Here is a 26,807-nt window from a genome sequence, read left to right on the forward strand (position 1 = left end):
ATTTACTGTTTAATACTATATTTGATCTGTCGCTGTTGGAAAGGAAACAATCTGCAGTTGCGCAATTGTTTACACGTGAGCAAAAGTGTTTTTATGAGTCTAAGGGTGTATTCACACCTGTCTTGTGTGGTTCGATTGACCCTTTGGTGTGGATCTTTTTGGCAGGTGTGAATACAGCAATCATACTCTGGTATGCACCAAACAACCGAACAAAGACCCAGCTGAAGAGGTGGTCTCGGTTCAGTACCAAACAAACTCTGGTACAGTTCATTTATGGTGTGAATATGATCTGACCCAACTGCAGAAATCACTGTGCCTTTTGAGATAACAGGCTCCCATAGTTGGAGTTGCCTTATGGGAAAGTGTTGGTTTCACAACATTTGCTAGTCATTGAAAAAAGAGACATGCTGCCTCATTGATATTTGGGCAGATACCGTAATATCACAGCTTCTCGTGAAGACGCATAAAAATGTGGATGTGTTTAGTAAGTTCAGCGAAAGGACGAATGAGAGGTGATTTGAGCGGTCTCCCGCGCGGTGTTGAGTAAAAGTAAAAGAAACTTTGGCAACTTTATATGGAGGTGCGTGATGCTCTAAGCAAGAGAGGCAGTTCCAGAGACGAAAAAGACAAATGTCCGTGGTACAACGAACTGGACAAAATCCTAGGACACGTCCAACCGTTCGTCCCATGGACATTGTCGAGTCGTATAGCTCTACAGACCTTATCAAGTCAAATGACTCAATCTCCTTCTCGCAGCTACTCTGGAGAAGTCAAGCTTGATGAAAATGGTCAGTGAATAACGCTATACACATAATCAATGCTACAATTAATGATTTTGGTCTGACTCTGACATAGACTAGGCTATATAAACTTCAGAAACTTCATGGTCATGAAATGTATTCAGTTTAGACTACAGCTTGGTGGCATTCAGTAAGACGTTGTTGCCTTTTTAAGTTTAATGTTATTTATTATTATTATATTATATATTGACAGGACAAAAGAGAATAACGGCCTCTGATCCTGAACCAAATGGCCCTACAAATACTTACCACTTCTATTGACAAAGAGGACAGCGATACTACACTCAGTTGTGATGAGCAGAGTGGAGAAAGCAGTGCAAGGGTGGCCATTCCTGGGGCTCAAGCTACGAAACACCTAGGAAGGAAGCATAAGGCCAAAGATTTTCAGGCTGATAGTGAGCTGCAGGCTCATATGGCTCAGCAAAGCAAGCAGCTACAGGACATGTATGAAGCTGAGCAAAAACAGCAAGCACAGGAGAACTCAGTCCTTGGGAATCTGCTGAGGGCACATCAGGAGGCAAAGGAAAGGAGATTTCTTGCTATGCAAGCTCAGCAGGAGGCAAATCGTCACGTTTACACACCTAGTGGCTACTCTCGCTAATGTGTTGTCCTCTGGTCAGTCACAGCACCCAACCTCACAGCCCCCAACCCACTTCATTCCACCAGCTCCAATGAGTTCAACCCCAGCCAGTACATGGTCCATTTCTCAGCCACCCAGGGCCCAACCACAGCAGCCCATGGCCCTGCAGCTAATGCTACCATATATGGTGAGACCAGATGAAGAGGCTGCAAATGTTTAATCTATTGAATCACATCTTCTGGGCATAACAGGAGATCAGGAGCCTCTTCTTTGCTTAACTCAGGAACAGGAGCCTCTTCTGGGCGTAACAGGAGTTCGGGAGCCTCTTCTGGGCATAACAGGAGATCAGGAGCCCATCCTGGTCTTAAGTGGGGATCGGGAGCCCGCCGTGGAATTAACTGGGGATCGGGAGCCTCTCCTGGGCTTAACTGGGCATCGGGAGCGCATCCTGGGCTTAACTGGGGATCGGGACCCCATTCTGGGCTTGACTGGGGATCGGGAGCCAATTCTGGTCTTAACTTCAGAACAGAAGCCTCTTCTGGGCTTAACAGGAGATCAGGAGCCCATCCTGGGCTTAACTGCTCTTAACATCTGCTCTTTCTTTACACTTTATTGATCAGATACACGATTAATAAGAAACATAAGGGAGGATGAACAGCAAACTCTGTATCTGTGGGAGAGTGTAGCTATTGAGTCACTATAATGTATTATTGCCGACAGCACTTCAATGTTAATGATGAATCAAGACTAGTTAGTAGTGAGTAATGCTTTAATAAAAACATTTTGTTATGGTTACACTTGGATTGGTTACAAAATGGATGAAGGATGAAAAAGTTAAAATACAGATTACATCTTTCCACACGGAGCTAAAGGTGTGTCGGTTAGCAGATCTCTTCCTATTTCCATCTAAATGGACCAATCTTAGCCTTGCCCATTAAAGTATATCAGTGACTAGACTTACTACAGTAAATGTGCGAGTAGATAAGATTCAGTAGATAATGAACACTGAGCTGCTCGTCCATCCAGTCTTCTCAGCTTCAGCAGCACAGTCTTGAGTCTTCCAGTGTTAAGAATAGATACTTCATCATATTTTTTAAGATACATCTGCTTACTCAGTAGTAGATAAGTATTCATTTTCACCAAAATACAATAAGTATACTGACTCCCTTACTATTGAAAGATTCAGTAACATGTGAAATAGAGAGTGGAAATTAGAGGCACTCCTCCCAGGGTTTTTCAGGAAATGTGTGCAGTTCATCCAGTCCAGGGCCTGCTGGGAACACATGTGTGTATCTAACATCAGCTCCAGATCATCTCTCTCAGACACACTGATCATGTGTTTGACTGCTGCACTGGCCAGCACTGATCTGAGGAAAGACAGCAGAGAAACACAAAAACAACAAACATATTATTATTATGCCCACTGTAATATGTCATGTAGGACTATAGTATAGTAGGATAGTAACTCCCCAAGCCCCAATTTTTTTTTTATTTGGCTAAAAATAATGGTTAAAAAAATAATAAAAAAAAACTTTCCTCCATATCGATCAAATGACTTGGTAGGCCTTAGCATACTTTAATTTTTCTTAATAATCTTGTGGCAAATGAGCTGCTCTATTAAATGACTGAAGATCTAGATCTTATAGTTTTGAATCCATGGCCAAAAATATGAGCATCATGTAATTCCTGGTAATGACAACATTTGTGATATCATGATAATTTTGAAGTTATTAATTTAGATCTAGCCCTAAAATAAGAGCTATTATCCAAGATGGAGTAACCAGCAACACAGCTGCCATTCATATTTTTGTTCTTGATCACTGTGTGGCCCCTTTAGAGAGCTCAGTAACATTCAAGCTCATCAGCTTTGTCTTGAAATCTGAGCCTAAAACCTCTCTCTCTCTCTCTTCATTGTTCAGCATCACTGAGTTGGTTAAAGCAGTAACCCCTCTACCAAGTCCAGTCCCAGTTTCAGTTCATTGTTGAGTCAAGCAAAACGCTCCACCTCCCCTACTTTTATTTAAATAATAACAGCTAAAATCTACTGAAGGAAAGCAGATACAGAGTGTTAGTTTAAGGTGAGACACTGCAGGCAAAAACACAGTTTTTTCAGTCACCAGTCAATTTTGAGATTTTGGGCCTTTTCAGTGTTTTTTTCAGACTAGTGAAAAGAAAACATTCAAAAGACACTGTTAAGTATTTTTTTATAACACTTTATCTATTTGTGTCAATAGATTTACAATACATATTTTTAACCCCTTACCAGTCACCCCCCTTTTTGGCATGGAGACAGAAATGACATACCAAAAATAAAAAGGTTTCTGCTCATGATTCTTTCTGACTAGATACATAATTGAAAGTGAAAAAAGTGAAAGTGAAGTGACATTCAGCCAAGTATGGTGACCCATACTCAGAATTTGTGCTCTGCATTTAACCCATCCGAAGTGCACACACACACAGAGCAGTGAACACACACACTGTGAGCACACACCCGGAGCAGTGGGCAGCCATTTATGCTGCGGCGCCCGGGGAGCAGTTGGGGGTTCGGTGCCTTGCTCAAGGGCACCTAAGTCGTGGTATTGAAGGTGGAGAGAGAACTTGACATGCACTCCCCCCACCCACAATTCCTGCCGGCCCGGGACTCGAACTCACAACCTTTCGATTGGGAGTCTGACTCTCTAACCATTAGGCCACGACTTCCCCTTAAATCAATCAACATTTGTTCACAAAGCTGACACTTCAAAGTTTACTGTTCAGGAATCAGAATCACTCAGACTGTTATGATAATAGAGATATATAAGCTCAAACATAAAAACAAACAAAAAAAATATTAAAAACATTTTTTAAATATATTAAAAAAATTGTTGATGTAAGATATGAGTTTAGAGATACAGTGTAGCTAAAGCCACAATTCTTTCAAAACTTCATTAGAAAGTTCATAATCGAATCTGTAAAATATTCTCTAAGACCAATATTTTCTAAGGCCATGTCATGTGTGTTTTTAGAGAAGGCTAATCTGATTGATTTATGGCACTTGTCATCTCTGTAAGATCTCACATATAAACACTCCTGTGTTTTCTATATGTGTGTTGGCTTTGAAAACTCCCTGTTTCATGGTTCTATTGTTCTCACCAAACGAGTCTTTCACACCTCCGCCAGGTATGACACATTATCTGCATTATTCTTTTATCATTATTCTTTTGTTTTTATTCAACCTTTATCAGCCTTTTTTGTGGAATTTCAATGTTTACAAAGCAACAAAGCAGCGATCTCACTTCAGTCTCTGTATGCATTTAGCCCTTATTTATCAAGTCTTACTATAAAAATACAACAAAACATTTTCTTACGACCTTACGTGAATTATTGTGACAGAAATGCATTATGAAGAAGAAATGCACCTGTTATTAGTAGCATTAGAGCTAACGTTAGCATCAAGCTACATCAGGCAATTTATTAAATTATTAGTACACTTTTACTAAAAACTCACTTTGAACTCCGATCGAGTGTTTGTAATAACATCCTTTTGCGATCACGGGTGGAATTTGGTCGTTTACTATTGTAAAAATATGCTATTTGTAACCTTTTTCATCACTGCACAATTTAGCATTTCCGATGTACATTTTTTATATTTTTTATAAAATGCCCCAGATCTCAAGAAAGTCTCATACCAAGCTTTTCTATCGTAATCGCAGGTTTATTATTCAGATATTTCGTGTGTACAGAGGTGTTTCAGTTTTGTTGTGAGCAGATATGAACCAGGAAGTGTTCTCGAACCATGTGACACGATGTGGCGGTGTCCGGTTTTGGGACTGTCAGATTGACAAGCCGAACGTCCAATCAGAGTCTGTCTGGGTCACAGCTCAAATACACGGAAGCAAACACACAGAGACAGCACTGGGAGAGGCTATTTATCATCAGATCGAGTAAATCAGTGGAAAACGAATAGAAATTATGATTCTGTCTGAAGAAATATGAAGTAAACATCAGTAAATATATCCATATATCTCCGCGGATATGCATCTTTGGTCTATAAATCCTTATTGACGCTGTTCAATGAGTCTATGTGAACACAAATAAACCGCTGCTGACGTGACTGAATATGAATGAGTGGTGAATTTCTATTCAAAATGTGGCATAATACGGATTTATTATTTTGCACTCCTGACATAAATTACTAAGTAACTGTCACTGCAACAATGTTTGATCAAAATATTGGTCAAATATCGAAGCTTGAGTCTTTAAACTTTCAATTGATGCACAGTTTGTCCAGATCAAGTAAGAGAGTGATGTTTAACGTGCTGTGAAAGTGAAACAATAATAAACTGGGGCCGTCAGCGATGCTTGCACGTAAAGGAGTTAAAGTCCATTTTTTTTTCTAAATAAGTTTTTTTTTCTCCTACAGGTGCATCTCAAATTAGAATATCGTGGAAAGGTTCATTTATTTCAGTAATTCATTGGTTCATTAGGCTACACAATCATGGGGAAGATGATAAGATAATCAGTGACACCCTTCATAAGGAAGGGTAAGCCAAAACAAGCTGTCTGTTCACAGAATGCTGTATCCAAGCATGTTAACAGAAAGTTGAGTCGAAGGAAAAAATGTGGAAGAAAAAGATGCACAACCAACCGATTGTCAAGCAAACCGAATGTCAAGCAAAATCGATTCAAGAACTTGAGTGAACTTCACAAGGAATGGACTGAGGCTGGGGTCAAGGCATCAAGAGCCAAAACACACAGATGTGTCAAGGAATTTGCTGAACCACAGACAACGTCAGAGGCGTTTTACCTGGGCTAAGGAGAAGAAGAACTGACCTGTTGCCCAGTGGTCCACAGCCCTTTTTTCAGATGAAGTTTTGCCAGTTTTGTATTTCATTTGGAAACCAAGGTACTAGAGTCTGGAGGAAGGGTGGAGAAGCTCATAGCCCAAGTTGCTTGAAGTCCAGTGTTAAGTTTCCAGAGTTTGTGATGATTTGAGGTGCAATGTCATCTGCTGGTGTTTGGTCCATTGTGTTCTTTGAAAACCAATGTCACTGCACCCGTTTACCAAGAAATCTTGGAGCACTTCATGCATCCTTCTGCTGACCAGCTTTTTGAAGATGTTGATTTCATTTTCCAGCAGGATTTGGCACCTGCCCACATTGCCAAAAATTGGTTAAATGACCATGGTGTTGGTGTGCTTGACTGGACAGCAAACTCACCAGACCTGAACCCCAGAGAGAATCTATGGGCTATTGTCAGGAGGAAAATAAGAAACAAGAGACCAAACATTGCAGATGAGCTGAAGGCCACTGAAAAAAAACCTGGGCTTCCATACCACCTCAGCAGTGCCACAAACTGATCACCTCCATGCCACACCGAATTGAGGCAGTAATTAAAGCAAAAGGAGCCCCTACCAATTATTGAGTACATGTACAGAAAATGAATTTCTGAAGGCCAACAGTTCACTAGATATGACTCGGACAAACAAACAGAGTTGCTAACTGTCTTACAATGACAGCTGTCAGTCTGAAAACCTTGTCCCAGTTTTTGATAATGGTTGAAATGAAAATGGTTTATTTGTAATTTTGACAGTCAGCAATGAAATCGTAGGAAGACGATGGCATAACCCCAGATGAAAGGGGCGTTACCCCTTGCGAGGTCTATGCAAACCTTTGTCACGATGTCCCACGTGACTGCAGAAATAAAGACTTTCTGCGGTACAATGGGTTCAGAAAAAGATGGGCGATCCGAAACATCAAAAATATGGGATAACGCGTCCAGTATGATGTTCTTAGAACATGGACGATAAGAAATAGAAAAATCAAAATGACCAAATAAGAGCCCACCAAGCCTACCTAGAGTTTAATCTTTTGGCGGACTTGATGTATTCAAGATTCTTGTGATCGGTCCAAACAATAAGGAACCCCCGAACCTTCCAACCAATGACGCCACTGACTGCCAACAGTCTCTCTCTGTTACCAATGTCATAATTAATATCCATGCACACCCCCTCGTCGAGACCCAAAAAAGGAACAGACTGTGCATGGAAAATGCATTTCTCCGCCTTGACAAAAATCCCATTCTATCTAACAGCCTCTGAAGCACTCGCCTGACGTGTTCAACATGTTCCTGGAGAGAATGAGAAAATATCAGTATGTCATCCAGGTAGACATAAATGAACTGATCTACCATATCTCTCAACACGTTGTTGATGAGTGCTTGGAATACCGCGGGGGCGTTACAAAGGCCAAAAGGAAGAACAAGATATTCAAAGTGCCCCCTCGGGGTATTAAAAGCGGTCTTCCATTCTTGCCCCTCTCTTATGAAAACCAAATGATAAGCATTACGGAGATCCAGTTTCATGAAAAAGGACGCCTCCTGCAGACGCTTGAAAGCCGACAACATCAACGACAAAGGATAAGTATTCTTCACCGTGATGTCATTCAACCCTCGATAATCAATACAGGGACGAAGAGAGCCATCTTTCTTTCACACGAAAAAAAATCCCGAACACGCTGAAGAGGCAAGGCAAGGCAAGTTTATTTATATAGCACATTTCGTACACAATGGTAATTCAAAGTGCTTTACAAGGCAAGGCAAGTTTATTTATATAGCACATTTCGTACACAATGGTAAACCAAAGTGCTTTACTTAAAAGAAAGTAAAATAATAATGAAGAAAAATAATAACAAGAATAAAACAAGCAATTTTAAAACTTTTAAAATTATTAAAAAAAAATTACTTATTTAAAATGAATTTAAAACAGAAAATGATTTTACTTAAAACAAAATTAAAAAAACTGAAAATATAGTGCAATCAGTTCGGACATTGCACAGTGCTCATTCAATAAATGCACAGCTAAACAGATGAGTTTTAAGTCTAGATTTAAATGTGACTAGTGTTTTAAGACATCTGATCTCTTCTGGAAGCTGATTCCAGCTGCGGGCGGCATAGTAACTAAAGGAGGACTCCCCTTGTTTTGTGTGAACCCTTGGTATTTCTAACTGACTCGATCCTAATGATCTGAGTTGTCTGTTAGGCTTATATTCAGTGAGCATATCTGAAAGATATTTCGGTCCTAGGTCATTTAGTGACTTATATACAAGTAAAAGTACTTTAAAATCAATCCTAAATGTAACTGGAAGCCAGTGTAAGGACCTGAGGACTGGTGTGATATGCTCAGATTTTCTGGTTCCAGTCAGAATCCTGGCAGGAGCGTTCTGGATGAGCTGCAGCTGTCTAATGGTCTTTTTGGGAAGGCCGGTGAGGAGCCCATTACAATAGTCCACCCTGCTGGTGATAAAGGAACGAACAAGTTTCTCCAAGTCTTGACTGGAAACAAAACATCTAATTCTTGCAATGTTTTTTAAATGATAGCATGCTGATTTAGTTACTGCTTTGACATGACTACTGAAACTAAGGTCTGTCTCCAGAATCACACCAAGATTCCTGACTTGATTTTTAGTTGTTTGACCCCTAGAGTCAAGGTATGCATTCACCTTGAACACTTCATCTTTGTTTCCAAATGCAATGACTTCAGTTTTTTCCTTGTTTAACTGAAGAAAGTTCTGGCACATCCAACTTTTTCCTTGTTTAACTGAAGAAAGTTCTGGCACATCCAACTATTAATTTCATCAATGCATTGGCAGAGGGAGTCCATGGGGCTGTAGTCATTTGGAGATAAGGCTAGGTAAATCTGGGTATCATCAGCATAGCTGTGATAGACAATTTGGTTCTTTCTCATTTGACTTAGTGGGAGCATTTACAGGCTAAACAAGAGCGGTGCAAGAATTAACCCTTGTGGGACTCCGCATGTCATGGACGTCCACTTAGACTTATGCTCTCCTATACTCACATAATAGCCTCTCCCTTCTAAGTATGACCTGAACCATTTGAGTACCATCCCAGAAAGCCCGACCCAGTTTTCCAGTCTCTCTAGTAGTATGTTATGATCAACAGTGTCAAACGCAGCACTGAGATCTAGCAATACCAGCACCAACGTTTTGCCACAATTTAAGTGAATATAATTTATTATCTTAATGAGTGCTGTCTCTGTGCTGTGATGCGATCGAAAACCAGATTGAAAATTGTCCAAGTATCCATTTGAGTTTAAGTATTTGTTCAGCTGATTAAAAACTACCTTTTTTATAATTTTGCTTATGAAAGGAAGATTAGATATTGGTTTAAAATTGCTCAAAATGGTGTTATCATGATTGCTCTTTTTCAGGAGGGGCTTAACAACTGCAGTTTTAAGGAGTTTGGAAATGTCCCAGAAAGAAGTGAGATGTTCACCACTTCTAAGAGATCTGATTCTAAGCAGTTAAGCACACTTTTGAAAAAAGATGTGGGAAGTGTGTCAAGATAGCAGGTTGACGATTTTAGGTGCTGCACTATGTCTTCCAGAATTTTTCTATCAATTGCTTCAAAAATAGACATAGTATCTTTTTGATATTGTGGCCTAATCATTCTGACCTCTGCATTACTTGAGGATGTGCTAATCGCCTTCCTGATATTGATGATCTTCTCAGAAAAGAAGGATGCAAACCAGTGGCGTAGCCACGGGTGTGCCAGGGTGTGCCTGTGCCACCCACAGTGGCAAGTGGCACACCTAAAAATAGATGCAGAATTATTTTTTATAGTCTCAATAAAAAATGTTACTAAACTTGGGCTATTGTTGTTTACTTAGAAAATATCTATATTTTTAAATCAACCCTTTCACGCGTAAATTACAAATATTTTAACTGACCCCTTGTTTCCATGGCGACGCGTCATGATTGTCACGTGACACACCGCAGCCACTAACAGATGTATCGGTATTGGTTTTATTTAGTTTTTCATTTTTTATTAAAATATACACACAAACTTGCTTACCATGTCAACTATCTGATATTCAGATTCTTCGTTTAAAAACCTTTATAAATGATCTTGATCTACTATAACGAGATGAGCGCTGCAGTTCAGAGTCCTGTCGGTCGGATTTAACGTACAGCACTTGAATTCGCCAGTTTCTCCCGAAATACATGAAAGTAAGTGGCTGTTGAACTGGACGAAGAATAAAGTAAACTTTATTGTTCTGCTATGTGTGTCTGATATATGAATAAAACACGTCAGCAAATTACATTTGATTAGATAGTTTTTGCTGCTTCCATAGACATCAGTGTGTATACCAATGTATTGTTTTACTAGTGATTATGTATATTTAAATGTATGAAACCTAAAATAAACAATATGTGGTTGAAAACACTGCATATTAATTGTGATATATGACAAGCGCTGAGCGCGTCCATCTCTGGCTCAGTGCCAGCCAACGCGCGAAAGCAGTTTGAATCTGGCAGTTCTGTGACGCCACTGAACGTTCTAAATCATACTCTCAGGAGCACAGAAATAAGAATCCAATATATGGTGCAATAATGCTAAAAATGTTAAAATGTAATTTACATTTTAAATTATTTTTGTTAAAATATATCTGCCGACATTTGGACTGCCAACCAATCAGCAAACAGCAGCTGACTGTGGCCCCAGCAGTCTATGATATAAACAGATAATTTTTGATTGCACATTGCTAGCTAGCAATATGTCGCAGAGCTCCTTTCTTAATTTTTTTTTTTTTGCAAAAAACCTTGGCTTGATGGACAGCCGGACACAAGGCCTTAACGTTACACCTGATGAGGATGTTTCTCCCTCCCCGGGCCCAACATCAACAGACAGTGTTGCCAGATTGGAAATGTGCAAGTATCGTACCAGAAGTTCAAAATTATCGTATTTGGAAGAAAATTATTACATTTAACAATTAACTACATTTTGACACGACCTGCAAATTACCACTAGGAGTATGGTTGGACGGTAGAGCTGAAACAACGAATCGATTTAATCGATTAAAATCGATTATTAAAATAGTTGTCAACTAATTTAGTCATCGATTCGTTGCTAAATAACTTATTTGCCGTAAGCGGCTCATTTCGTGCATATTTCAAATCTGCGGTGACCAAAGTGTGGCAGTAATGAGCCACCGGAGGATTTACTCATCCAGTACAACAGGAGAAGTAGCGAATAGCCAATAGCTGGCCTCATTTTATGTCACGTACTTCCCGAACAGCGTCTCTGCAGCATTCAGCGGGATGTGGGAGTACTTTACTTTGAGCCTTCAAAAAAGAAGATTAACCTGTAAACTCTGCACTACTGAACTGTTTAAGGGGCCGTTCACATATCGCGTCTTTTGCGTGCTCTGTTCGTTATTTCCAATGTAGGTTCTTATTGAAAGCGACGCGGTTGCAACGCGCCCGTTTTTCCGATACTATTGGGCGCGTCCGCACCGCATCGAGTTAAAAACATTTCAACTTTTCAGAATGCGGCTAGCGCACCGCGGGTCATGTGACAAGAACTAAATAATCAGCTTCGTCCTTTCCCGTAACAACGTTAAAAGCTCAGCCAAGATGAAGGAACAGCTGATCATAGCTGTATATGGATTTCCATTTTGAAATAAATTTAGTAGCAGAGCTACTGCAAGCGATTTTTAGAGCTGCAAATCCATTTATCCTTTGTTGAAATTTCCGCGTCTTCAAGGAGAGAGCACGTCATGGTTGCTTAGCAAAGGCAGACGCCTCAGGGGCGCAACTGCACGAGCGCTTTGGAAAGGAGGAGAAAGCGGTGCACCTACCATTTTCTACGCGTTTTTAGGCGCGATATGTGAACGGCCCCTAATACTTTTATTCGTGCAGATTCTCCAGTACAATTTTGTTTGCAAATGTTTAGTCGTAAAAGCTGATAACATTGCTTTTTAACAGTTAACATTTAAAGCTTTACAAACATGTTCTGTGATCAGTTTGTCGTTTACCAGTTCATAATTCAGTCGTGCAGCCTAATTATGACTGAATGAGAGAGGTAAATGTTTAAAGATATTTGAAATGCACTTTTTTTTTTAAGTATTCACTGCTCTTTTTCACACAGCAGGTTTTTTGTGTGTGTCCGATTTTTTTTTTTCTGGACAACCTTCTGATGGATTTTACTTTAAATTGTGAGTTCCATTCAGGTTTCATGCCATTGGCACTTTATTCGAAGGATTGTTTACAATTTCACAGCTTAAGCTATAAAGCTGTTTCCCAGTAAATAATAAAATACAACACACTGCAATCTTATTCTGTTTTATCCTTATTCTTCGTGAAAATATGTTCTGAAAGATTCCTTAATAAGCTTTGTTCGGGATGTTAAACTACTTTAGGAGCTCTAAGGACTGCCATGGTGAAAACATTATTTTAAAATCTCCTTGTGAAATTTGCTAGAGTATGGGTCAGTGTTCTGATTGCAGAAGAGTTCGACAAAGGATCACTAACACATAATAAAACAACTCCAGGTATATTTCTGATGAGGATATGACAATGCAAAATGGTTAAAATCTCTTAAAAATCTATGCTGAATGATAAAGACCCTTTATTAATAATTTTCTTGGGGAAAAAAATGGAAAAAACAAAAATATAAGTACATAAACCGATTAATCGATTAATCGTCAAAAATAATCGACAGATTAATCGATTATCAAAATAATCGTTAGTTGCAGCCCTATTGGACGGAAGCAGTGCAACAAAAATACTATCCCATAATGTTGCACAGTAATCTGACAATAAATGTGGCACACTCAGATTTTCATATGCACACCCAGAGTCTCTTTTCTGGCTACGCTACTGATGCAAACTCATTGCATTTGCTGTCTGAGAGCATTTCACTGGGAATCTGACTTGGGGGGTTTGTCAGTCTCTCAACAGTGGCAAAAAGAGTATGAGTGTTATTTAAGTTACTGTTTATAAGGTTTGAGAAGAAATTCTGTCTAGCTGTGGCTAGTTTCACATTAAAATCATGAAGGCTGTCTTTACAGATGCTATAGTGAATTTCAAGTTTTGACTTCCGCCACATACGCTCTGTTTTTCTGCATTGTCTTTTCATAGTCTGAACTGCTGTTGATCTTCTCCAAACTGATTTCTGTCTGTTAGTTTTCTTACTGATTATTATTGGAGCAATATCATCAATAACATTCTTAACTTTTGAGTTAAAGGAATCAAGGAGAATATCAACAGAGTCTGCAGAAATGCTTGGTGTTAAAGATATAGCCTCCATAAATAGTACACTTGTCTTCTTGTTAATGCATCTCCTTCTGACAGAGACCGATCTAGATTCAGTAGTAGCAAAATCAAAATATCAAAGAAAATACAGAAGTGATCAGATAGTGCTATGTCCTTAATAACAATGGATGAAATGTTTAGACCCCTACTCAGAGGTGGGTAGTAACGAGTTACATTTACTTCGTTACATTTACTTGAGTAATTTTTTGGGGTAACGAATACTTTTCGGAGTATATTTAAAGATGGGTACTTTATACTCTTACTTGAGTAAATTTTTGGGGAAAAATCTGTACTTTTACTTCGTTACTGTGGGCGACGCTCCTCTCGTTACTTTATCTTAATGCAATAAATGTTATAATGCTTCAGTTTATTCCAAACGCGCCGTCTACTTTTCTCTGGGCAATGAGCGATGCCCATTCGCGAATGATTCATTCTTTTGAGTCATTTCTGTTCAAAGGCTTGATCAAACCAATTGGCAAACGAGTGAATTGGTTCATGAATCAGTTTGAATGAGTCGTTCAGTTCCCTGCCGCACACGCTGAGCGTCTGAAGTGGTTCACTCGGAGTTGTAACGTTTAAGAACAGAAAGAGCGTTGAAAACGTGGCTGGAACTGCACTGAATTGAAATCTGCAAAGGTTATTATTTGCTAGCGATGGAGATCCTTATTAGATGAACACCGCGTGTGCTGTCTACTGTTTAACAGGTAATAACTTGGGCTACATTCGATTACAGTACACGATACCACTGTGACATTAGTTTGTTGTACATGTGTGGCTTATAACAGAGGGGAGTCAAGTTGAATGCAGCTTCCAAAAGACAAAAAATAGCGATTAAGATTTTATTAATTTTAATACAATCACACTGGTGCAAGTACGTTCAGCGAGTCATATTATCAGCTGCTAAATTCAGATCTGTGATTGCTTGCTGGCGCTAGCCAGAGATAGATGCGTTTTTACAGCAATGCGCATTATAACAAATCACACATGATTCTTTTGAGCTTATTAAAGCATTGGCCAACCAGAGGCATTCAGATGAGTCATCGCTAAAATGCCAGTGCTTCCTTCACTCGCTCGCTGACTGAATACCGCTTTCTGGCGAATTCTCTCGCAGAAACAACAAAGTGCAGATGTGTGTACGAATCTTTAATTAAGATATTGATTTCACAGTGTTAACAGTTTCAGTGATTTTAATGGGAGTTTCTGAGAGTGATTGAAATCTAGACTGTGAGTGAAAATGATCTTTAATAATGTAAATGTTATTTGCTCTCTTTCTGAACAATGAAAGATTAGTAGTAATATTTATATCACATTAACTTTCAATGTTAAATTCACATTTAATATAAAGTCAGTCGTATTAAAAATATGTTATGGCATGACACCTATGTCTGTTACTTAAGTAAACAGACAGGGTTTTATAATAAATTACATAAATTGGAGTAAAGGCTGATGAAATATATACATTTATACAGCACACATACATTACATACATTTTATCTATATATCTAAATAAAAATAGGCTCAGTATATATGACCCAAAGTAACTAGTAACTAACTACTTGAGTAGATTTTTTATCCGATACTCTTTTACTCTTACTCAAGTAACTATTCAAGACTAGTACTTTTACTTTTACTTGAGTAAATATTTCTAGAAGTACTTTTACTTTTACTTGAGTACAGTTTTTGGGTACTCTACCCACCTCTGCCCCTACTGATGATTAAGTCTAGAGTGTGTCCACCTTTGTGTGTGGGTCCATGCACATGCTGAGTCAAGTCAAAAGTGTTCAGAACCGTTATCATTTCTTTTGTGGTTTTGTTTTCTGCATTATCTATGTGAATATTAAAATCCCCTGCAATAGCAAAACAGTCAAACTCTGAGGAAATCATTGATAACATTTCTGTGACCTCTTCAACAAAGGCTGGAGAGTATTTTGGAGGCCTGTAAATAATAATAAATAGAATGCGTGGAGCACCTTTCAGCACAATCCCTAGATATTCAAAAGACAAGTACTGACCAAATGACACTTGCTTGCATTGATAGACATCTTTAAATAGAGCAGCTACACCCCCACCTCTCCTAACAGTCCTGCAGACACCCGTGTAAGTGAAGTTAGGAGGGGCTGCTTCATTAAGGACTGTTGCATTGCAGCTGTCTTCAAGCCATGTTTCGTTTAGAAACATAAAATCCAGATTGTTTGTGGTTATAAAGTCATTGATTAGAAATGATTTATTTTTCAGTGAGCGAATGTTTAAAGATGGTAACTTGATGGCAGTGCTTTGTGTCTTTACATTAATCTTAGTTTGATGCATAATAGGCCGCAGATTAGATGAGTTTGCCTTTCGGCTTGAGATGGCCTTAGACATTCTATCACGTGATAAAACTGAAATAGAGAAAGCTACAGGCACACTGGTTTCCCGCTTGTTCTGTAGGCATTTGTGAATGTTGCTGTTATTATAGCGGGGACCCGACACATATCACAGAGAGCTGCTATCAGTTGTTTTTGGTTCACCTTCAGCAGATAGAGGGTTTGGGCCCTGGCGTTGTGGCAGTGGTCGAAGAGCTCTCGCAGGAGCAGGGACCACAGGCTTTGGTGGTTGGGGGGCCCGCCATTTTTTTTGTTGATATGTGCGGGCTTGCAGCAAATGAGTGATAAAGTTAAGTCCCAGCATACATCAATTCCTCCATTTTCTGTGAAAAGCACAGAAGTGGAGATGCTGGAGAAAGGGATAATGTGTCTGGTGAGATGGGATGTGTCTATGGTGTTTCCGGTGGCTGTGATATGTTGTCCTGGCTTCCCTGCTGTTTTCCAGAAAGTCGTCCTTGGGTGCTGAATCTTGTAGCTGTTTTGATACATCAGAGTCTGTCTGTGAGGAGCTCCGTAGGCAGGGCTCAGCCGGGATAGTGTCCATCAGCAGTGCTTGTTTCGGCTGCATGGTGTTATCAGTGTCCTTGTGGGATATGTCAACCACATGATGACTCGGACCCGGTGTGTGTGTGCTGAATGGATTGACACACTCTGCTGAAGGATGTCGGAGGGAAAAGTAGATATTGTCCTTAAGCACTCTAGCACCAAGTTTGTTTGAGTGGAGGCCATCCGGTTTAAACAATTGTCTATGGCCCCAGAAAAAATTGAAGTTGTCAATGAAATTCACTCCTTTTATATTACAAGATCTTTGTAGCCATGTGTTCAGCCCAAGCAACCGTGAAAACATATTTGTTCCCCTTGCTGGGAGTGGTCCACTGATGAACGACTGAACTTTGAGTCTTCGAAGTGTTTCAAAGAGTTCACTGAAGTCCTTCTTAAGGAGTTCTGACTGCTCTTTCCGAATATCATTCTTTCCCACATGGATGATGATTCAATTTGCAGTCTTGTGGTTCATCAGAATATTCTGAAGTTCCTTGTTCACATCAGAGACCGTTGCTTGAGGAAGGCAGCATGTTGTTGCAGTCCTGCTGCAGATGTTTCTGATAACAGAGTCACCCACTATCAGAGTCCTTGGCTCAGCTGCGCTCTGAGCTGAATGCCGCTGTCTACTCAACCTTGAGCGTCTGTTAGTAGCGGTGTTAGCTGCTGGCTGATCCAATAGATGTTTAATCACATTTGGGGATTCCTCACCCACATTCAGTAATGTTTCAAATCTGTTCTCAAGATGTATAGGGGGTGGTTGAATGCCAGTATTCACAAGCCTTGTCATAGTCGAATCTGGGGTAGAGGAAGCTATGGCAGCAATACAAGAAACTTGTGACAACCTGATGTCTCGTGTTCCTTTGGGTCTCGCTCCCTGTTTGTGCCATCGATTAGTGTGACGATCAGTTTCGGCTTGTTCCTCTACACTTGGTATAAATTGTTGAGATTCAGAAGATTCATGGGACTCACCGGCTGTCTGCTGAGAGGGTCCATGACGATGGTCTGCTAAGTGTTCCGTCTGTTTTGGAAGTCCAGCAAGTAACTTTGTTTCAAGAATCACAATCCTTTGTAGAAGTTAGCAGCAGTTCATGCAACAAGTAGATCCAACAGGAGGCATTTTCTCTCTCTTCTGTGTGAATGTAGGCAGTTGTTTTCCCCTCTCCAGAATGTAAGCGGCTGGCAGCTGACAAAGTTTTCTTTTTGTAGTATTATTCCAGTCCCAAAGAGTTTTTAGTTTTAGCGTTTGTGCCAAAAATCTGTTGTTTGAGCACTGTGCTGATCTGCTGATGTAGAAATCAGAGAAAAGTACAGAAATAAGAAGCGCAGAGCAGTAAGCTAGAACGTCCGAACGGTAGCAAAGCCGGAAGCATTGTGGAGAGGAAGAGGGGCGGATGATCTTGGCTGCAAGAGAATCAGAAATATATTTCTCCATGACCTCCCACTCTGTATTGGAAAGCAAATCTAATTTGCCTTTAGGCGGAGACGTACCTGACAATAACTCTATAGCACAGTCATAGGGACGATGCGGAGGTAGAGAAGCAGCCCGAGACTTACTGAACACTATCATCAGGTGGAGGTAGTCATGTGGCACGTTAGACAGGTCAGCAAGATGTGAAAACCATCTTGTTTACTCACTCACAGAAAACAATAGATTAATTTAAATTTTCTAAGACACTTTTTGTTTCTAAAGGGCATATGCGAGTATGCGTGGTTGACCATGAATATTATTGTAATTTAGACATGAGGAGACAAAGGCCTGCATAATGATCTGCATAATGAGCCTTTTAGTCAGCTGTGTCAAAACTTCTCCAGGCCCCAAAAATACCCTTAGACTCCAGAGGGTTAATACCGGAACATGAAGCCGGGTGGCTGGTGCTGACGAGTGTTTAGTAAACACTCTAACTGAGCACTGCAAAGGAAACTCACAGAGTTTATTAGTAGACACATAACCACTAGCAATTTAATACACATAAGTATATACAGAAAGGCTTACATACTCACCCACCCTCCTGCGCTGGAGCCCCGCTCAAGGGGCGCCTCCTTGTAGTCCGGACCATCAGTAAGGTAGTTGTTATAAACACAGACCCAGCCAAAAACATTATATGTCCAGCATAGAAGACTGTTATGTGAGAGGTTTTCACCTAACCTTGATCAGGTGGAGAGCTAGTGGTTACAGGGGAATTAGGAAGGGGAGGATAAAAGCAGAAGTTAAAAAAATCCTCAAAGGGAACGAGTAGATACCTAGGTATCACTCTGATTCGGACGAGAACCCTGCCTCGTCTGGATCACATCCCTTAGGTTCTGCTTACCTCCTTGTGATCCACGGTTCCTCTTACCCTTGCCCGCAGGTGGGGGAGGAGCACGGGTCGCGACACTAGCCTTCTGTGCCCGTCTTTGATCCTCAGATCGAGACAGGTCAGGACCCCTATATTGTTTTGGCTCAGACCTGGACCTTCGTGGAACAAAGAATCTGAAAGCAACGGAGCACGCCTTCATCTCCCTGAACTTCTCGATCAACATCTCAACAGAAATACAGAAAAGTTCAGAAGGTGAAACATGAGCATTGAGAAAAAAGTATTTTCTTTCTTCTCGATGTCTGCCAGGCTCATCCACAGATGTCTCTCCGCTACCACCATGGCTGCCATAGTCCTGCTCATGGTTTAGGCAGCCTGCTTGGTAGCATGGACAGAGATCCGTGGTGTGGCGCAGCTCAGCTACCTGATCACGAGAAAGGCCCTCGCCTCTATCCAGGTCTCTTAGCAGATCAGTATAATATGCTTGAAGCACCACCATCGCGTGTAATAAAGCCACAGCTTGACCTGCTGCTGCATATGCCTTGCCTTGATGTCGGCACAACTCTAATGCCGAAACCGATGTATGCGAGAAGAGAACAACCTCTTTCATTTCTTTTCGATCTCTGTGTGCAGATCAGGCAGAAATGGAAGGCTCACCTGAGCTGGAGAGATGTGTTCAGAAAGATAATGCTCATCAAGGTGGCCTCATGGTGTCACCTTGTTACAACACTTTCATGGCAAGTCCAACTTTGCCGTGGCGCGATCCATAAACTCCAACAGCTCTACATACGCAGGGCAGGAGAATTGAGAAGGCTCATCCTCAGCTTCTTCACCATCCTCAAATATCCTCTGAGCACTAACCTCAGTATCAGAAATTGTTAAAGATATAACATCATCCTCCCGAGGCTCTCTCATCCACGGCTATTATGAGCGCGAAAGGGAAAGTCTCTCTCTAAACCATTAAATCACGCTTCAAATTTTCACAAGCTCATTCTCCTCTGTGCCTCAGCAGCGGCAGGTCCTGAACCGCGGGAATCAGATGGCTGCCTTTTTTTTTCTCAGAAAGAGAGACGAACAAGAGAGGAGCTTTTTTCATTGAAAAAAGGCTCACAATGTACACAGATTGCCTCCTCAAAGACATCGTGTGCGTGCTCTTCACCCAAACAAATTACGCAAAGATCGTGTGTGTCATCGGGTGTCAAATAACGCCGGCACAGATGCACACTTTGGGCCCTATCATCCACCCGATGCAAGGCGCAGTGCAAGTGTGCTTGCTAGTTTCAGTCCAGCGCTGTTCGCATTTTCAATTTATACTTTGCGTTTAAATAATTAAAATAGGGCCCATTGTCTAATTGATTGCTAGTAGTCACCATGATAGACAGAGAAAGATTGCTCTTACCAGTTCTTTCAGATGCACGCTTCAAACAGAACAGTCAGTAAAGACAAAGAAGAGAATGACGTGTTCTCCCGGTGCCTGTTTATAGTTGTGCCAGTAGTGGTGTCAGAGGCGGCCCTGGCCCGAGACGCTCAGGCCCTAGCCCGACCCGTGTCCAACAGCTCATCAGAATTATCAGCCCGAGTCCGACACGAGTCCGTGTTTTTATTTATTTATTTATTTTATTACACAGCAGAAGCCTGCCCTATTTGCAACAATTAAAAAAAGGGTCAGTTTTGTGTTATGTTTCTTTTCATTTCTTTATCAAGTTAATTTAGAAAAATGTTTGGAGCACTTTTTTTGTAAAGGAAGATTTACGTTAATCAGCCGAGCCGACAGCGAGTAGCCTAAAACATATTTAATCAATTAAGCCTCTCAAATTAACGCTAATACTTTACTTGGCTACAATAAAATCCATAGATATAAAACACTTCAAGCATATCACACAGACAGTTAGTTTAATATATGTTTATTTATTAAACCACAGTGAGTAAAATTAAAAAAAAATTGAAATACTGAGGCAGGCTCGCAACAGCACTCGCAAACGAAATGAGAAATAGCCTACAATCTAAACAAATTAAATTAATTAAAAACAAACTTGCAGGTTATCTTACCTCAAAAATGCACCACAAAACATGTCCATTCTTTTTTCCATTAGTTTCCAACAGTTAAACGAAAATAAAGTCCAGTCAAATGAAAAGTTAGAACAGTCTCTTACAGAGCATCGTGGAGAAAAAGAATAGCATCCAGAATGGAAGGTTTTAACCCACTCCTCTCTTCCATCACTCTTCCCGCTGCGATGAAGACACGTTCGCTGCTGCTGCTGGCGGGACACTAAACACAGAGCGAGCCAGTCTTGACAGTTGCGGTAGCAGGGTCTCGTGCTGTTTCCACCATAGCAGCACATCTCGTCCATCACCTTCCATGTTGTGATTGAGGCGCATGTATTGCTGTACTTCATCGTCGTCATCCTCGTCCTACTCCACAATGTTTTCAAACTCGGCCAGCGCTCTCTTCTTTGCTGCGTGGCCCGCAATAACAGGTGCAGACACAGAAATGCTCGCCACTGCATGAATCATCATTTTATAATTATTAGTTGGCCAACTAGGCTATGATTAATACATTAATTTAGAGGCCTATAATAGCTACTACTACAATAAGTGGATATAAGTGAAGTATAATCGTGGGTCGCGCTGACGGAAAAGCGTGCGTGCGTGCATGAGACTGTCATGTCAGTATGTCAGTATAATTATAACGGGTTGAATTATCAGATTATGAAAGTTATGAGGTTATGAAATGTCTATGTTTGTTTTTCTATCGTCGACGTCAACTTCTCATTTTTTTTATTTTTATTAATGTCTAAAAATATAAATAGAAGGATAACCCAAAAAAGGCCCGAGGCCCGGCCCGCATGTGAGCTATAACGTGAAAATTGGCCCGAAGCCCGGCCCTAGGGGCATAAATAAGTCGGGGCCCGTCGGGCTCGGGCTGAAATGCAGGGCTTTAACGAGGTGTTCCCTATAGTGCCCCCTAGAGGATGCAGTTCGAAGTTCCTTTGAAAGGGAACTTATACATCATAAGTGATTTATTTTAGCAATACAAAAACACAATAAGAATAATTTGAATAAGAAAAATAAAAAAAGATTTAACTTTGTATGAGATATAAAGCACATCCTTAGATTGCCAGAAATGGAGTAATTACAGTGAATTACAATGAAAATACGTGCTGATGTGTTGATGGCCAGTTATAGAGATAGTAATAATACAAATGCTCCATAAAGTAAATAAATCGCATTCTACTCACATAGACGCATTCACATTGATAATCATGATTACACAGTAATAGCGAGCGGATTTGCACTCAAACAGATGGTAATCATGCAGATACATTCACATTCAACATAAAACACACTCACACATATATGAAAACTGTTAATAAAACAAACAAATAAAATAAAACAAATAAAGAAAAAGGTGATTGCTAAGTTTTGTCTCCATCAGATGATAGGTGTGTCACGAGCCGTCACGAGAGAGCACCAGAATTCAAATATGACATCACTGAATTCAATAATGAACTGCCTTTAACTGTCATTTTCCGGGTTTGGTCAGGTGACGTTCGACATATACTCTATAGTAGTGCTTCCCAAACCTGTCCTGGAGTTCCCCCTGCCCTGTACCCTTTGTATGTCTCCCTTATTCCAAGGGAACACAAGTTGGTTGATTCAAGGGAACAAACAAAGCACACAAACAACAAGGAGGGAGCACAGGAGACACAGACGGTGCACATTCTTGAAGTCATGTGAGATCAGCACAACGAGGTCTGATAAGCAATCTGAAGCTCAAGGTGAGTGCAGACACTGAATGGTGTATGCTTTTGTAGAGATGTGCTGATTAGGGTAGTCCAAGACAGGTGTGGTAATTGTGAAGTGGGAACAGTTGTGAGCTTGAAGGGATTCTGGGATATGTAGTGTGCTGAAGTGACAGGCAAGGTGAATATAGATTGAAAATGTCACAGGCAGCACATACAATTGTAAGATTTTTTTTTTGCTTTGGAAAATGAGAGGATTCTTCAGCTTGTTTCATCGTTGATCTTAAGCATTTTTAACAGCTCACATTATTTACATACAAAATAACACATGGAACTTAATTTAGAGTTAGACTTTTTTTTCAGAGAAGATTCTAGTATCTAGTACAATTATGTCAGGATCTGGCAGTAACTGTCACAATGCAGGAATATGTTTTTATGTATCTTCATCTACCAACATGTTACTGTAGGTGTAAAATTAGATTACTGTTATTCTATGGAATTACATTTGTTTCAATAATAATGAACGAAACTTTATAAAACTGAACGTAATTTTTTCAGAAACTATCAAAAATATGCTATTACAAAAGAAGAAAAACACTATGAAAATGAAAAAAATGAACCCATTCGCACAATTTTAACAGGCTCTTCAAATATGCTTCATTCTTTGTTGATGTTTTTCAAATATTCGTTTTCGCTAATCGTGGATTCTAAATTCATTGCCACAGATTTCGCTTACGTTTCGCTTCGCAGTTTTTCGTTTGGTGTTTTGACACAAAACTCTCATGGGGGCGGGCCTAACAGTGATCTACTCTGATTGGATAGTGAGCTTTTGATGGACAAGTTCTCTCTGACCGGGAAGTACTGACGCCACCCAGTGGCGCGTATATTGGAAAGCTCTCGCGGTGATTAAATCTGGTCTCTACCGCAAAAAAAATATTTTTCACGGACAAAGTGAAATACATTTATTTTAAACTCATACACAGGTTCTACCCCGTAAAGAAGTGTATACAAAAAATTTAAATATAGCATTGATCTTACACGCTCTTTTTGTTCGAGTTCTGAAGAAACTGGACACTTATTTTGGTCATGTCACTACACTCAGAAACTTTGGGATGATAATGGTGTGTCTGTCAAGTGTAAGATTTTGCCAGGCTTCTCAGTACATATGAAAAACATTATATTTGGGTATTATGACTCTGACCCCACAAACGAAAATAACAGTTTTGTTATTAATTTAAAAAAGTTCCTAAACAAAATTTCACATTCACAAATGTAAATTCTCCAACTGTAAACCTATCTTCTCTGTTTTCCTAAAAGAGATTTCAAAAACTATTTGAATGTAATCTCAGTGTCTAATAAGAAAGCTATAAGGACTTTTAGATTTGCTCTGGTCTCCTGGTTTAATTTTGTTTAGATTTTGGCCCTCTTTTTATTCTTTATTTTTCTTTTTTTTTGTGTGTGGTGGATATTATGTATATTATAATGTATGTTTATACCTTTGTATGTTTTTGTTCTCTGCATTAATAAAAATATTATTTTAATAAAAAGAAAAAAAAGCTCTCATGGTGATTTGTATGCAATACGTCCTGCCTTGTGTTACTAAATATATAAATAATATTTGACCTTCGATCGTCTCAGTAAAGATTAGCTTTCAGAAGACAAAGACACGGAGCGGCATCATCTTCCTCCTCCGCTTGTCCTTCAAAGCAGCTTGATGTAAGCTTGTGTTACTGAAGTAACCAATAACATCGATACAAGTTTTTCATGTTACAGTGTACTACAGTTTGTTGCGGATTATTATTGTCATTCAGTAACACAAGCTTACTTCAGGCTGCCTTGAAGGACAAGAGCTCATCTTTACAGACTGAGACGATCGAAGGTCAAATATTATTTACATATTTAGTAATACAAATCACAATCACGAGAGCTTTATGCTCGGTGTGCATCATTGAGTGGCGTCTGTACTTTCCGGTCAGAGAGCACCTGTCCATCAAAAGCTCACTATCCAATCAGAGTAGTTCACTGTTAGGCCGCCCCCACGAGAAGTTTGTGTCAAAACACCAAATGAAAAACTGCGAAACCTAAGCGAAATCTGTGGCAATGAATTCAGAATCCACGATTAGCGAAAACGAATCTTTGAAAAACATTAACAAGAATGAAACATATTTGAAGAGCCTGTTAAGAGTTATTTTTTTTAATTTTCATTGTTTTTTTTCTTCTTTTGTAATGGCATATTTTTGATAGTTTCTGAAAAAGTTACATTCATTTTTATAAAGTTTCGTTCATTATTATTGAAACAAATGTAATTCCATATTATTCTACTCTATTATTCACAATGAAAGAAGAATTAAAGGGATAGTTCACAAAAAAATATAATTTAGCCCATGATTTACTCACCCTCATGCCATCCTAGGTGTATATTACTTTCTTCTTTCAGACAAATCCAATCAGAGTTATATTAAAAAATTTCCTGACCCTTCCAAGCTTTATAATGGCAGTGGGCGGGAGTTTCTGTTCAACAGTCCAAAAGAAGTCCAATAAAGTGCATCCATCCATAATAAAAAGTGCCTCACAAGGCTCCAGGGGGTTAATAAAGGTCTTATGTAGCGAATCCATGCATTTTGTAAGAGTCATGTAGCTTGCGCTGTTGTAAGCGGAAGCCATTCCAGGCGGATGACCTAGGATGTATGCATAGCATACAAAAAAACAAAACAAATACCATTAAAACATTTAATAATTTATTTAATAAAACCATTAAAGTATTGATCAATGTTTAGTTTTAATTTCTATTTGACTCACTCCAATTAAATAATCCAAATACTGCATTTAGCTGATTAAGATATATATTATATTCCATATTTTAATTAAAGAGACAGTGATAATAAAAGAAATATTTCTCACCTGTCAGAACATACACTGACAATCACAGGAGCCACAATCACAGGATCCACAATCACAGGAGCCACAATCACAGGATCCACAATCACAGGAGCCACAGTCACATGAACCAGAATCACCAGGACCAGAATCACTGGGGCCACAATCACAGGAGCCGAAATCACAAGGGAAGCAATAACAGGGGGCACGCTCTTTCAAAGGCATTTCAGGCGCCTCAGATGTCTTCTCCTCCACAATCACTTGTTTAGGTTTAGGACTGATAATTATTGTATGACAATGACATTGGCATTTACTGCAATCCTTTTGGCATTTACATCCTTCTTTGCTGTTCACAAACTCCATGGTAGGTTGAAGTGATCCGCTCGAACCTGTGAGCAGATTCAGAAATATTCTCAACTCTTACAGGAAATCTTGTATCTTGTGTGAATCAGGGTGTGGATAGCTCTCTCAGGATTGTACTGAGCATGTGCAGCAGGCACATCTCTCTCCCTCTCTCTCTCTCTCTCTCTCTCTCTCACACACACACAAACACTTTGTTGCAGAGGCATTAGCCTCTGTGGTCACCAAAAAAAAAAAAAAAAAGAACTCATAATGTTCCTTATTCTTGCATGATTAATCTTTTTATTCTAACAGGTTTATATATGCTTTCAAGGTTGAGATGCCCAGCTCCTGAGCCTGGTGAAAGTTAGTGTGTTGAAAGTATGCAGATACAGGACACAAGTACAGGCTTAAATTATTCAAAAGTTCAAGATGCACTTTAGACCAGTAAAAGAGAAGAACCAATTATACTGGAGAAAATGATGTAATCATATCATGCTATCATTGCTCATTTCCTATATAAAGTGCTGTAATTGTTCATACAAAAACATACTTGGGGTGGAGGTCTTCCCTTATGAAAAAAAATATATATATCCTCATATATTTGCAACCAATATATAAATTGATTTAAATAATTTAGAAAAAAAAAACATACAAATAATAATATGCTGTGTCAATATATTACAATATAATGAATGTAAGGAACTGTTATGTTTCATATGCTAAAAAATACAGTATGTGACAATATATGTACTATGTTAACATTTTAGTGAAGAAATCTAAAGGAAAGTTTTGGTGAAAGACGAGCAGGTTGGGTACCGAAACTCTCATAAATTCCTGAGTGATCGACTGAAATATTTGTCCTGGTTCTTCAAAATGTACCCAAGAAGCAAGGGCATCGCTAGGCTTTTTTATTGGGGATATAGCATTTAGCTCCATAAACTGTACTCAAATTAGCGATCACCTCAGAGTAAGTCCCCTTAAATTTAATATGAAAACAGTGGCAGACCTGCCTCCTCCCCATCTTTCAGCATGACCGCGGCAGATCAGCACGAGTAGACTCAAACAGAAACAGAGGACACAAGGTGTGTTTATTGATAGATTGATAGAATATTTGTATTTGTGTATTTTAGAAAAGGTCACGAGGGAGCAATCGGTTTCCCATCTACTGTAAAG

At 39.6% G+C, this 26,807-nt stretch overlaps 1 long non-coding RNA gene across 1 annotated transcript; it reads right to left on the bottom strand.

The window, feature by feature from the left end:
- Positions 1–1,985: 1,985 nt before the first annotated feature.
- Positions 1,986–25,786, bottom strand: LOC132111037 (uncharacterized). Its single transcript, XR_009424717.1, has 3 exons — positions 25,317–25,786; positions 24,813–25,059; positions 1,986–2,747 (listed from the first exon to the last, which is right to left on the bottom strand). It is a non-coding gene; the product is annotated as an uncharacterized LOC132111037 (long non-coding RNA).
- Positions 25,787–26,807: the final 1,021 nt, after the last annotated feature.

This window comes from Carassius carassius, chromosome 30, assembly GCF_963082965.1.
Source record: "Carassius carassius chromosome 30, fCarCar2.1, whole genome shotgun sequence".
Classification (NCBI taxonomy): Eukaryota; Metazoa; Chordata; class Actinopteri; order Cypriniformes; family Cyprinidae; genus Carassius; species Carassius carassius.